Raw genomic sequence first — 11,649 nt, 5'->3', positions numbered from 1 at the left:
CTATGAACTCACTGTTACTGGTGGCCAATTTCCCCTCTCCCCTTCCTAATTTAGAAAGGACAGAGAGAAATTAAAAGAAGGCAGGGATATAGAGAGAGGGAGAGAAGGTTAGACACCTGAAGACCTGTTTCACTGCTCATGAAGTATCCCCCTGCAGGTGGAAAATGGGGGTTTAAACCTAGGCCCTGGGAGTCGGGCTGTATTGCAACGGGTTAAGTGCACATGGCACAAAGAGCAAGGACCCTCCAGGTTCCAGCCCCCGGCTCCCCATCTGCAGGGGAGTTGCTTCACAAGCGATGAAGCAGGTCTGCAAGTGTCTTTCTCTCCCCTCTCTGTCTTCCCCCCTCCTCTCTCCATTTCTCTCTGTCCTATTCAACAATAACAACAACAATAATAATTACAACAATTAAACAACAAGGGCAAAAAAAGGGAATAAATAAATATAAAAAAAAACCTAGGTCCTTGCACATGGTAATGTGTGTGCTCATCCAGATGTGTCACTGTCACTGCCCTATAATCTTATAATCTTATAAGCCACCATCCAATCAGTAATAAAATAATAAAACTTTTTTTTGCCCTTGTTGTTTTATTGTTGTAGTTATTATTGTCGTCGCTGTTGGATAGGACAGAGAGAAACGGAGAGAGGAGGGGAAGACAGACAGACACCTGCAGACCTGCTTCACCGCCTGTGAAGCAACTCCCCTGCAGGTGGGGATCTGGGGTTCGAACCGGGATCCTTATGCCGGTCCTTGTGCTTTGCGCCACCTGCGCTTAACCTGCTGCACTACAGCCCGACTCCCCAATAAAACCTTTTAAATTTAATTATTTATTTGTAATTAATAGCAGGTTACAGGATTGTAAAGTTACCGTGTATAGTTCCATAGCACACCCACCCAACCTTCTCACCACCCAAAAATAACCACCATAGTTCTCACAAGTCTTAGAAACAGTTTGCTTACTATTCCTTCTCCTTCTCCTTCTCCTTCTCCTTCTCCTTCTCCTTCTCCTTCTCCTTCTCCTTCTCCTTCTCCTTCTCCTTCTCCTTCTCCTTCTCCTTCCTCTCCTTCCTCTTCTTCCTCTTCTTCCTTTTCTTTTTGGGCAAGTTCATGTAAATCTGATCTCTAGATTTCACATATGAGTAAAACCATCTGGTAATTGTCTTTCATCTCTCTATTTATTGTGATAAGCATAATCACTTCCAGTTCCATCCATTTTGGCCCAAAGGACACAATATCATCTTTAAAAAAGAATTCTTGAATACATTGAGAAAAAGCAACATGCATTGCTCATATTTAATTATGAAAAACACAAAATTATTGGAACCATTCAAATTTTTTACTAAGAACACATACACAATTGAATACATACACATGTATTATATATATGTGTATATATACACAGATTCACACAGACATGTAATAGTGTGAGCTGTGTATAACATGTCTGATATGTTGTGGGAACAGTCTTTAAGAGTAACATGAGGGACAGGGGTCACACAAGCCCTCCCAAAGCAGCAATCACTCCAGGCTGCCCTGTGTTCAGACAAGGTCCCTTTTGGTTGGAGTGATAATAGAATCCTGCTGAGTCAAGAGGAAATCCTTGAACTTTGTCTAAAAATAGTCCTTAGCATGTGGCAGGATATTAGTCATCTGAGGACTAAGAATCAGATGTAGAGTCTAGAAAACTAACAAAAATGGAAACCTCCTATTCAAAGAATGTCTTTGAGGCTCCCTTTGAAGTACTATATAAAATTAATCGTGGGACAGGGTAGTGGCACACCTGGTTGAGCACACGTTACAATGCGCAAGGTACCAGGTCGGAGCCCCCAGTCCCCACCTGCAGGGGGAAAGCTTCACAAGTGGTGAAGCAGGGCTGCAGTTGTCTCTCTGTCTCTCACCCTCTCTATCCCTCCTTCCCTCTCAATTTCTGACTGTCTCTATCCAATAGGTAAATAAAGATAATATAATATGTAATAATAACAATGTAATAATAGTAACTAATTCTATTTGTTTCTAAAACTCAATATAGCTAAGTTATTATTCATTGTTGTCCTCCTACAAATAAACTAATTGAGTTAGCTCAAAAAATAATTAAAAATTTTTAAAAAGAAACTTTAAAATTAATTGCAAATTTTGTACCAGGTTTTTAGGACATCCATAAATTCCAAGTGTAACCCCCCTCCATCTCCTGGTATTTGTATGGCCTTGAGAGCTTTAAGCCTTTTACTACCCCTGCCCATCTCATGGTCCTTGAATACCTAACTGTGAATCATTAGCCAATTTTTCTCTGTGTACTGTTTTACTATAAGAAAGAAAACGAAGAGAGAGAGAAAGGAAGAAAGGAAAGAAAACTGCTGAAATTAGGGGCCCAGTATTTGTAGTATGTGCTAATTCTGAGTTGGAGCCAATAAAGTCTTGTTTTCCTTCACCTCAGGTGTCACAGCTTTTTTTTTTTTCACTGATTCCCCATTTACACCTTAACTCTAGAAAAACATAAAGTTCTTTCATTCAAACCAATGCTTTTATTATAAGATTCCCACTGAAATGCAAGTTCAGTAGAAAATTGTTCCTTCTGTTCTTCCTATAAAACATTAAAATGTAGAATGCAGAGAGCACATGTGAGAAGAATATGGTTTAGTGAAGGTATAGATTCAGATTCATACCCAGAGCAAAATAAAGAAAACTTCTGCCATGCAGGCTTTCTCTACTTCCTCTCAGGTAGAATCCCTCCTACATGCCCTCCCACCTCAAGGAAACCACCTATATATATTTTTTTTTTTCCTTTTGTTGCCCTTGTTTAACATTGTTGTGGTTATTGATGTCATTGTTGTTGGATAGGACAGAGAGAAATGAGAGAGGAGGGGAAGACAGAGAGGGGGAGAGAAAGACAGACACCTGCAGACCTGCTTCACCACCTGTGAAGCGAACTCCCCTGCAGGTGGGGAGCCAGGGCCCGTTTTCTTTTTAATTGGAATATAATTGATATATTATGTTCATGTGTGCAGTACAAGACAATGTACAATATGTCTACATTACAAATGATCACCTCAATAAGTCTAGCTAACATCCATGATCACACATCATTATATATTTATTTCTTGTGATGATCTGGTAATTTTGACTGTGCTTGATCTTTATATAATAGAAACATACTGGATGTACTCTTTTGTGTCTGGCACCTTCTGCTCAGCACTGCATCTGTGAGGGTCTTCCCAGTTGCTGAAAATGAAAAGTTGTCTCTTTGGGTGTCAGCAAAGGTAGATTCTCAATCAGCTGAAGGAGACTTGTTTCTCTTCCTGTAGTCTTTTTCCACTGCATGCAATTATTGCAGTAGAAACTTGCCTTCTGAGAGTCTGTGGTAGCACAGTGGGTTAAGCGCATGTGGTGCAAAGTGCAAGGACCAGCGTAAGGATCCCTGTTCGAGCCCCCAGGCGGTGAAGCAAGTCTGCAGGTGTCTTTCTCTCCTCCTCTCTGTCTTCCCCTCCTCTCTCCATTTCTCTCTGTCCTATCCAACAACAATGACACCAATAACATACAATAGTAAAACAACAAGGGCAACAAAAGGAAATAAATAAATAAGTTTTTTTTAAAAAAAAGAAACTTGGGGGGTCGGGCGGTGGCGCAGCGGGTTAAGCGCATGTGGCACAAAGTGCAAGGACCAGCGTAAGGATCCCGGTTCGAGCCCCCGGCTCCCCACCTGCAGGGGAGTCCCTTCACAGGCGGTGAAGCAGGTCTGCAGGTGTCTATCTTTCTCTCCTCCTCTCTGTCTTCCCCTGCTCTCTCCATTTCTCTCTGTCCTATCCAACAACGAACAACATCAACATTGGCAATAATAATAACCACAAAGAGGCTACAACAACAAGGGCAACAAAAGGGGGTGGGGAAATGGCCTCCAGGAGCGGTGGATTCATGGTACAAGTAAAAGTATCTTTTTTTAAAAAAAAATTATATTTATTTATTTTCCCTTTTGTTGCCCTTGTTGTTTTTGTTGTTGTAGTTATTATTGTTGTTATTGATGTCGTCTTTGTTGGATAGAACAGAGAGAAATGGAGAGAGGAGGGGTAGACAGAGAGGGGAGAGAGAAAGACACCTGCAGACCTGCTTCACTGCCTGTGAAGCGACTCCCCTGCAGGTAGAGAGCCAGGGGCTTGAACTAGGATCCTTTGGCCAGTCCTTGCTCTTTGCGCCATGTGCGCTTAACCCATTGCGCTATCGCCTCCCAAAAATATCTTTTTAATAATTTAAATGTAATCTCCCACCACCACCACTCCAACACAAAAGTCACGCATGATCATTTGAAAAGGAAATTCTAGCTTAGAGAATCGTGCATAACTCTCCCAAACACAGTTAATTCAGGGACTGGCTAGTGACCTTGGACTTGTGTAGCCTGGCTCAGAAAAAATGAATAGCATTAGTCATAATCAATCTCTCTCTCTCTCTCTCTCTCTCTCTCCCTCTAAGACTCAGAGGGAGGTTGCACTGGGTGGAGACTACAGTACGACTGGGACTGTGCCTGGTACTGTCCAAACCCTCCACTGTTGCTAAAGGAAAAATTTTCCTAGCTGCTGGCCTTCTTGTTCCAATTTAGGACAAATCTTAGAGGCCAAATCAGCTACAGAGCTCATAGGAGGGGAACTGAGATGCTAGTTTTTGGTTTTGTTTGTTTTTATTTTTTGTTTGTTTGCTTTTTAGCATTTTAAAATCAGAGCCACTACTCAGATCTGTTTATGGCTGTGTGGTGGGGATGGAACCTGGGACTTTGAAGCCTGGGGCATGAAAATCTTTTGCATACCCATAGTTATGCTATCTCCCCATGCTGGTGGAAAGATTGTTGCCACTCAGCTTCTCCATCTGCCCTTCATCTCACCCCATCCCCCCCCACCACCCCCCAACCCCCGTGAGTACAAGCTCTAAATCATAGCCCAATAAACCTCCTGCTTCCTAATCTTCATCTCAGCATGTTTCCTTCCTGCCACAGCAAAGACAGGAAAGATAACACATATAAACCAGGAGGGTCTCACACAGACCCTTCCCTTCTGAGCTAGCTCAGACCTGCACCTTCCGGAGGACTGGGGGCTGGGGCGGGAGGAGGGGGGTGGAAAAGGAAGCTCCCTCAGCCCAGGATTCTGTCGACCTGGAGATCAAAGGAAGAATTCAAGTTTGCTGAGGGGCTAAGTCAGATCTAGTATGACCCATCTGAGTCTTGGTTTCTTCATCTGTAAAATGGGACTTTCTGGGTTGACTCCACCTTCTGTCTCTCCTGCCATCCTCTACCCCCTCCACAGCTTTCACTCCCATCATTCTTCCTCTGTCCTCCTTATTTCAAACCATCATCCGCATCTCATGCCAAAAGACTCTCTAGAGCCCTAGAGTACAGCAGGGCACAAATCCACACAGAGTTACCATTTTACTTGGGATAGCGAGTAAAGATAAGCTGCTTTCACAAGGAGGCTTTTCTTCTTCTCTTCCTCCTTTTTAATACTTATTTTACTAGAGCTGGGAAGACAGCATAATAGTTATTCAAAAGACATTGTTGCCTGAGGCTCTATGGTTCCAGATCCACTCCTCAGCACCACCATAAGCCAGACCTGAGCAGCATTCTGGTCTTTCTCTCTGTGTCTTTTGCTCTGTATCTCTTTCTCATTAAAATAAAATGAATAGTTTTTGAAAGTTTATATTAGTAATGGAGAGAAGCACTCTGGCACATATGATGCTGGAGATCAAACTTGGGACCACATGTTTAAGAGTCCAGAACCTTATCCACTGCATAACCTCCCAGGCTGCCACATGACAATTGTGAGAGTACTGCTACTTGGTGGGAGCACTTCCTGAACCCTCTTTTCATTAACATTCCCCACCTTGCTTGGCATCTTTAGAGATCTACCTACCCAGCAAAGCCTAGGCTGGCAAGCCAGATGCAGAGCCCTGTGATCTGTGAGCCTCATCTCTCATTGAGACTGGGCCCCTAGAGGACTAGGGGGGATTGTCTGATTTGAGAGGGTGGGAGAAGGGAGGGGATCAGAGAGGAGATGGCCAGCTGGGTTGAGTTTAACCTCAGCAATTTATATTCTGAAGCCAATCATGGAAATTCTTTCTTGGACAGGTTCAAAGGCTCAAATCTTGCAGTCCTTACTCTCTTGAAACCACAGATAACATAGTAAGGATCCATTAGGGCTTTGTTCTAGAACTGAGATTAAAGAGCCATGGTGAAGACATATTTGGGCCATCTTCTAGTGAGTGATGCACAAGGGATCCTGGAAAGAATTAGGTAACATGCATCAAGGGTTACAGAAGTTTATTGGAATCTACAAGTTAAGGAATAGCCAAGAGGCACACCTGGTTGAGTGTACATGCTACAATGAACAAGGGCCCAGGTTTGAGCCTCCAGTCCCCCCCTGCAGGGGGAAAGCTTTGCAAGCAATGAAGCAGTGCCCCAGATCCTTCTCAATCTCCCCCACCACCACTACCACCCCCTTCTTCCCTCTTGATTTCTGGCTGTCTCAATCCTATAAATAAATAATACAAAGAAATAAAGAGAAAGAGAAAGCAAGAAAGATAAGAAGGAAGGGAGGGAAAAGGAAGAAAGAGAAAGGAGAAAAGGAAGGAAAGAAAGAAAGAAAGGAAAAAAGAAAGAAAGAGTCACCAAAAGAAAAAGGCAGATAGTAAAAATGAGTTATCAGGTTCAAAGATGAGACAAAGAGAGGGGCGTCAGCAAGGAGAGAACTGCCTCCTGGTAGGTGCATTGATTATACACCTTTCAATTGAAATTTGGTTTTGTGGGCAAACAGGAGTAGAAGTGTATCACTAGCCACCCTGATGTTGGGGGCAGTTTTCTGTCCTATTTAATTGCCAGGCGTAGAAGCCTTATCTTTTGGTGTTCAGAATGACTACAAATGGAGCCAGCTGGTTGAAAACGCACATTACAGAATGACTAGAAACTGACTGCTAGTTTTTGCACTTGTAAATGCCGTAAACCTGGAGGGTTTCACTGGCCTAGATCTGAAATGTTGCTATTCTGTCAGCCTGGCAAAAAGCCTTCTTTATAGTTTTATGCAGCAGCACAGTGGACACCAGCTCTGCCTCAAAGCCTTCCTGGAGCGCTCGTCACTGCCAAAGGCTTCTGCTCCAACACTGAAGGTAACTGTTACCCTTGGCTGCTGTATTAGCCAGACTATAACTGCCTTATTAGCCAGGATAAATTATCGCCCTAGGAGCCAGATGGTGGCATACCCAGTTGAGCATACATATTACCATAACCAAGGACCTGGGTTCAAGCCTTTGCTCCCCACCTACAGGGGCGATACTTCACAAGTGTTGAGACAGGTCTGTAGGAGTCTAACTTTCTCTCTCCCTCTCTGTCTCTGCTTTCCCTTTCAGTTTCTCTCTGTAATATCTATAAAATAGAAAGAAAAAGAAAGGAAGAAAAATAGAAAGAAAGGAAAAAATGACTTTACCAATGTGCCCTGGAACCTCACCTCTCCAGAGCCCTGCCCCACTAGGGAAAGATAGAGATAGGCTACAAGTATGGATCTACCTGCCAATGCCCATATTCAACAGAGAAGCAATTACAGAAGCCTGACCTTCCACTTTCTGCACCCCATAATGATCCTGGATCCATGCTGCCAGAGGGATAAAGAATAAGAAAGCTTCTGGGGAATAGCAGTAGCGCAGCAGATTAGGTACACATGGCACAAAGCACAAGGACCGGTGTAAGGATCTCGCTTAGAGCTCCAGCTCCCCACCTGCAAGGGAGTCGCTTCACAAGCAGTAAAGCATGTCTGCAGGTGTCTAACTTTCTCTCCCCCTCTCTGTTTTCCCCTCCTCTCCCCATTTCTCTCTGTCCTATCCAACAACAACATCAATAACAACAATAATAATAACCACAACAACAATAAAACAAGGGGAAAAAATAGTCTCCAGGAGCAGTGAATTCATGGTGCAGGTACTGAGCCCCTGCAATAAGCCTGAAGGTAAAAAAAAAAAAAAAAAGAATAAGAAAGTTTCCAGTGGAGGGGATGAGATATAGAACTCAGGTGGTGGGAATCATGTGGAATTGTACCCCTCTTATCCTTCAGTCTTGTTAGTCATTATTAAATCAGTAAAAAGAAAGAAAGGAAGAAAGAAAGAAAGAAAAGAAAGGAAGAAAGAAAGAAGAAAATGGCCACTCTGAGTGGTGGATTCAGAGTGCTGGCACTGAGCCCCAGTGATAACTCTAATGGCAACTTTAAAAAATTAGAAATAGAGGCTGGGCAGCACTAGGTTAAGCACCCCAGTTCGAGCTCCCAGCTCCCCCTACAGGAGGGTCACTTCACAAGCAGTGAAGTAGGTCTGCAGGTGTTTTTCTCTCTCCCTCTCTGCCCTATCCAAGAAAATAAATTAAAAAAAAAAAAAAAAGGCCACAGAAGCTGTGGATTCATAGTGCCAGCATCGAGCCTCAGTATACTTGGAGGCAAAAATTAAAATTAAATTATCACCCCTATAGATGAGTCAGTAAGAGAGATGGGGTGTCAGGCTAGGGAGATGCATAGTGGTTATGCAGAAGGACCTTTGTGTCGGAGGCACCAAGAGTTCCCGGTTCAATCCCCAACATCACCATAAGTCAAGAGCTGAGCAGTAAAAAAAAGTAGGTGTTATCTGTATGCCCTTCTCCCTGCTCCTGAAGAATGCAGGCCTGAATGGGGCCTCCTACAGTCTCTGCCCCGGGAAGGGCCCCAACATCCCCACTCTTCCCGGAGTAGAGGAGGAGGGTGAATGAGCTTGAGAAGTCACTGGAAACCTTCCCAAAACATAATCTTAGGTAGCCTTTGAAAGCCAGAGTGGATGGTCTCTCTTCTAATTCCTAAGAGCAAAAACATGGCCTTGAGTATGCTCACACAAAGTCTCTATTGACACTGCAGCCACAGATCCTCAGAGGCATCTAAACCACAGGGATTGGAAACACCCAATCCAATTCAACCCAATCCGAAGTGGTAGTGTCCACCACGAGTGCCACCAGGTGTACCCTGAGCCACTCCTTTGACAGATACCAGTAGAGGTGAAGAAGGATTTTAGAGGTAGGGTTCCCTTCAGGGTCCGATGCGATTTTCACTCAAAAAGAATTTCAAGAGACCACGCATGACAGAGGTGTAGTTTCCAAATTTGTCCTTTATTACAGTCCAAAACGAGTTACGTGCAAACGTGAAGTTAAGAGTTAAAGCTCGGGAGACAGGTTCCCCCGAGGTTCTCTGGAGCTAGTCAAAAGACCTTCCTCAGTGGCAGCCTCTTATACCCTTCTTACGTCACACCGGGGCCCACTTTTCATTGGCCCGATGAAACAAACTCCTCCCACTTCACATAGTACAGTGAAAAAGACCAGTGTGCATCTCAGTTCCACGTATGCAAACCCAGTGAAAACAAAGTGTCTGTGCTCCCCAGGACCCCTTGTGCCCTGAGTTGCCCCTCAACAGAGGCGCCTGTTCTAGCGGCAAAGTACCCCCTTACCCCCCTCAACCTCCAGTTTCCAGAGGCAAGGGACTGGTCAACATGGGCAGTTGAAAGGGGCCTCAGTTGATCCCAGAGCTGGAGTAATGAATGGGTGTTCAATCTCGGCTGGAGGACCCAGAGCAAACTATGTATTATGTAACCTCCCCTAACCATGGTTTCAACAGCTGCAAAAAGAGCACAAAGGCCTGGGAAGTGGCTCAGCGGTAGGCCTGCATGCCTTGTATTATGTGAGACTCTAGGTTTGATCCTGGCACTACATAAAAACAAGAATGGCATGGGGGATGTTGTAAATGGCAAAATGTAGGTCTGTCCCTCCTTAAAAAAAAAAACTCTTAATGGGATGTTGAAAGAACTTGATAAGAAAGCAAACAATAAAGTGAAGACTTATTTGTGCCTTCCTTGGCCAGCGATTCACAGAGGATCCAGGAGAGCATTACATACAACATTCCTACTGGGATTTAACAGTGGGTGGCCAGTTAGTTCCCAGAATGTCCAAGAAAAACAAACTTGTTATTCTGAGTGAAATTGCAGCCCAGCTTAGGCGAAACTGGGTCTGCTTTAAATTAAACACAGCATTTCTGAGATTCTTTTCATCTCCTTGCCACTGTGAGTTAGCGGAGACATTACGTCACCTCATCTTCCTGTTCTGAGGTGAGGAAACCAACATGGTGTGAGCCTAGGACTGGACCAGCCCCTGGACTTGAGGCTTCCAGGGCTCTGAGGTGAGCAGGCTCAAGGACTTCATCAGCTCAGCTCTCACCAGAGGATGGAGTACTGCATACTCTGGGATGTAGAGGTTCCCTGCACACTCCATGTTAGGAAAGTGAGAAACAAATGAGACAGGCGAGGAGCAGACAAAGAAAGCTTTAATTAACCTGTGAGAGGTCCAGAGTGGCTGAGAAATGAGAGCCCTGCTGTGGGGTTAAGGGAGATGCGCTCTATAGAATTTCAGTTTCGAGTGTTACATCTGTTCTTGCATCTGACCAATTATAGAGGTTGTTTACAGTTCTGCGGGAGTTTCTCAGAGGAGCTATTGTTGGTGTCTTTGACCATAACGTTGACACGGGACTTCTTTTTTGACCCAGCAGGTGCACAGATACAGGCAGCTTGCTTGAGCAAGAAGAATTCTTACGGTGTGACAAGTCTTGACCCGACTCCTTCAGCCCATCCCCCCCACCCCACCCCCACCCCAGAACTTGGTATTTTGCTGAGGAGTCACAGTGTTTGCGAACATACTGCTTTCTTAGGAATATCTGAAAAACAACAACAAACCAATAAAAAAACAAACAAAAAAACTTGGCTGCAGTTTTACGAGCTCTGAGTTGGCTTTTATTGGCCCCTATCAAACGCAGGCCTGGGTGGCCATCTCAACGTAAGTCCAGTGTGAAGACATATTTGGGGAGGGGGCAGGGCAGTAGCACATCTGATTAAGTGCACATAGTACTAAGCATAGGGACTCATGTGAGGAACCATGTTCCAGCCCCCACTCCCTACCTGCAGCAGGGACCCTTCACAAGCAGTGAAGCAGGTCTACAGATGTCTCTTTCTCCCATTCTATCTCCCCCATGCCTTTAAATTTCTCTCTGTCCTTATCCAATAAAATGAAGGAGAAGAGGAAGAAGAAGAAAAGGAAGAAGAAGGAGGAGGAGGACAAGAGGAGGAAGAGGGGGAGGAGAAGAAAAAGGCCTCCAAGAGCAGTGGATTCGTAATGCTGGCACCAAGACCCAGCAATAACCCTGGAGGCAAACAACAACAACAAAAAGATATATCTGGCCTTCTGGCTGGTAATGAATAGGTGATCTGGGAGAGAATAAGGCAATACGCAGCAAAGGTTATATAAAGTTTATTGGAATAAACCAGATAAGAAATATTCACCAAGAGAAGGGCAAACAATAAAAAGGAGCTATCTGCCTCACAGGTGAGTCAGAGGGAGGAATGTCAGCACAGACAGAGAGCCAACTATCTGCTTGCTAGGCAGGAGTGCACTGGTTTTATATCTTTGATTAAAATTGGGTTCTAAAAAGAAAAGAGAACTGGGTTCTGTGGGGAAGTAGAGGGAGGGCTGTGTGCTAGCCACCCTTTCTAGATTTCTGTCCTATTCAATTGCCTCCTACTCAATAATTGCCAGGTGTAGAAGCTTTACTTTTGATATTCAGAATGACTAGAA

General features: G+C 44.2%; 1 long non-coding RNA gene across 1 annotated transcript; it reads left to right on the top strand.

Moving 5' to 3' along the window:
• The first annotated feature begins 9,927 nt into the window (after positions 1–9,927).
• On the top strand, positions 9,928–11,429 carry LOC132537670 (uncharacterized). The gene is made up of 3 exons (XR_009549133.1): positions 9,928–10,204; positions 10,568–10,615; positions 11,102–11,429. It is a non-coding gene; the product is annotated as an uncharacterized LOC132537670 (long non-coding RNA).
• The last annotated feature ends 220 nt before the right edge of the window (positions 11,430–11,649 follow it).

This window comes from Erinaceus europaeus, chromosome 3 (genome assembly GCF_950295315.1).
Source record: "Erinaceus europaeus chromosome 3, mEriEur2.1, whole genome shotgun sequence".
Lineage (NCBI taxonomy): Eukaryota > Metazoa > Chordata > Mammalia > Eulipotyphla > Erinaceidae > Erinaceus > Erinaceus europaeus.
Note: the sequence above shows the minus strand (reverse complement) of the source record. Positions and strands in the feature narration are given on the sequence as shown.